The 2,861-nt window shown below is 43.7% G+C and overlaps 1 pseudogene; it reads right to left on the bottom strand.

Annotated features, from left to right (window-relative positions):
- Window positions 1-334: 334 nt before the first annotated feature.
- LOC117517724 lies at window positions 335-1,024 on the bottom strand (annotated as a pseudogene).
- Window positions 1,025-2,861: the final 1,837 nt, after the last annotated feature.

Below are 2,861 nucleotides of genomic sequence, written 5' to 3'. Positions count from 1 at the left end.
GGTTGATGGGTTCGTGATTCGTTGAATCTGTGTCTACATGCAAATCTTTGAATTGATCTCCGCGTTTGGTCAAAGGACCTGGGAGTCTCTTAACCTGGTTTGTTGTGGTCATGTGAGTGCAGCTCGTCTTCACAAAGACCCGGATGTTAACCCACCAAAATAAGAGCGGAGCTCTGACAGATTACGTTCGTCCTAAAACCACAGGACATTTATTCAAACACAACGACAAAAAAAAAAAAAAAAAAAAAAAACCTCAGCACGACGTAAAGCGAGAATTTTCTGAGTTTTGGTCCATGTTCAGTAGACATCTCCCCCCCCCCCCCCCCCCCCCCCCCCCCAACACCCACATCCTTCATTATCTTCAGGGCAGACAGTGCACCTCCATTTTCAGGAACACAACAATAACAGGAAAAAAGTGTTCACTGTACAAACACTAAACACTGTCCAAATATTTGAAAAGATTTTTAACCCCCCCCCCCCCCCCCAAAAAAAGAAAACGAGTACTACAAGGCGGCTGGTTCGATGTGAGCAGTCCGGTCTCTACTTGCTCTTGGCCGGTTCTCGGTCTTTTTGGGCAGCAGCACGGCCTGGATGTTGGGCAGCACTCCTCCCTGCGCGATGGTCACTCCTCCCAGCAGCTTGTTCAGCTCCTCGTCGTTGCGCACGGCCAGCTGGAGGTTGTCGCGGGATGATGCGCGTCTTCTTGTTGTCCCTGGCCGCGTTTTCCGGCCAGCTCCAGGATCTCAGCGGTCAGATACTCCAGCACGGCCGCCAGATAGACCGGAGCCCCGGCGCCGACGCGCTCCGCGTAGTTACCTTTGCGCAGCAGTCGGTGGACGCGCCCCACCGGAAATTGGAGCCCGGCTCTGGAGGAGCGGGATTTGGCCTTTGCTCGGGCTTTGCCTCCGGTTTTCCCTCGTCCAGACATAGCGGTTGCACAGTGAAACTGCTAACACAAAGAAAACAGCAGCGCCACGTTCAGACCTTTACGTAATGCGCGTCTGGGGAGAAAAAAAAACAAAAAACGGATTATAACCTGTGACAGCGTCTGGGATTGGTGGATTGAGCGAGAAATGCACGATCCAATGACGCGCGGCGTCCTCCAGAAACTGCCGACCTCTGGTGTGCCGCGCACCAATCACAGTGAAGCAATGGTGCATCGAAATTTGCACACTGGCTTTATAAATAGGAGGCAGTCACCAAGAGGAGACGACCACAGTGTGACGTTTCACGTGAGCCAGATGTCCCCTCCCTCCCCAAAATTATATATATAGAGTATATAAATATTATATTTATTACATTTTTATGGAACGGGGCTTTATAATATACTGTAGGTGTTGTCATCTGAGTAGGTAGTTCCAACTTTGGTGCTTTGTTTATTATTATCGTGGTATTTTGTTTTATTGCTGTTATTATTATTATTTTAATTAATTTATTATTTTTTTTATGTGCACTAACCACACACTAGAATGTAACCTTAAGTAGCTATACATCCATTGACACATCCGGTACAGTAGGTGGCGGTATGGACCTAAAGTGATGGTTGCCACCCGCCAATCAAAGGAGGGAGGAAGAAGACGATTATCATTTTTATATTTCTTGACAATTTTTACATTTCTGTTTGTGCATGATGTGTGCTTTTTATGTACTATTGAACACTTTTTTTTTTTTTTTTTTTACCAGAAGCATAGTTTTTTGTTTGTTTTTTTTTTTTTTTTTTTTCAAACATGTCAATATGGAACAATTTATCGTCATTTGATTCTCTCACCAGATGCATTTAAAATGGAATTGGGGAAATTTTTTATATTTCTTGATATTTTTATATTTCTGACAATTTTATATTTGGACATATTTTTCATTGTATCTATCTATACAGACATTCTCCTGATTTAGGCATCATTTAGGCTGGACACACAGCTCATTTAACACACCTGTGACAGATGTAACAGAAAAACTAGCTCCTGCCGGTTTCCTTCCTGCCTCAGTCCACCGCTTCTCGGTTTAATAAAGTAACAGAAGTAGATGAAATGTGTTACATTAAATACATTTTTGTGTTGCATGTTATTAATGTCCATACAATTCATGGTTGTAAAAGAATCTAATTAGAATGAATGTATAAATGTTGCAAAACATATTTTTGTTCTAACAATAATATTGAAAGATCTCTGAGGGCCCTTCCCACCCCTTCACAGTTGTACAGTGTGTTTAGTCCAGACGCACAAGCGGCACGCTGCCACACACACACACACACACACACACACACAACACACACACCCACAACACACACACACACACACACACACACACACACCACACACACACACACACACAACACACACACACACACACACACACACACCACAAACGGGATCTGACAGAAAGAGGAGGTGTTTAGTAGTGCTGAGGACAACTAATCGATTTAATTAATTATAAATAGTTGTCAACTAATTTAGTCCTCAATTAGTTGTTACATAACTTTGTTTTACTGCAAACGTTTCGTTCTTCCATATAAATGACCGTTCCTGCAGCACGGCTTTGCTTTGAACCTTGAACCAATCGAAGCAGTGATTCGCAGATTGAAGCAGTGATTCGATCTGGTGCTTTGTTGATTCAATCAATCAATCAGTCAATCAATTTATTTATATAGCGCAAATCACAACAAACAGTTGCCCCAAGGCGCTTTATATGTTAAGGCAAGGCCATACAATAATTACGTAAAAACCCCACCGGTCAAAAGACCCCCTGTGAGCAAGCACTTGGCGACAGTGGGAAGGAAAAACTCCCTTTTTAACAGGAAGAAACCTCCAGCAGAACCAGGCTCAGGGAGGGGCAGTCTTCTGCTGGGACTGGTTGGGGCTGAG

Source organism: Thalassophryne amazonica, chromosome 9 (genome assembly GCF_902500255.1).
Source record: "Thalassophryne amazonica chromosome 9, fThaAma1.1, whole genome shotgun sequence".
Taxonomy (NCBI): domain Eukaryota; kingdom Metazoa; phylum Chordata; class Actinopteri; order Batrachoidiformes; family Batrachoididae; genus Thalassophryne; species Thalassophryne amazonica.
The sequence above is the reverse complement of the archived record's forward strand: the minus strand, read 5'-3'. Positions and strand labels throughout refer to the sequence as shown.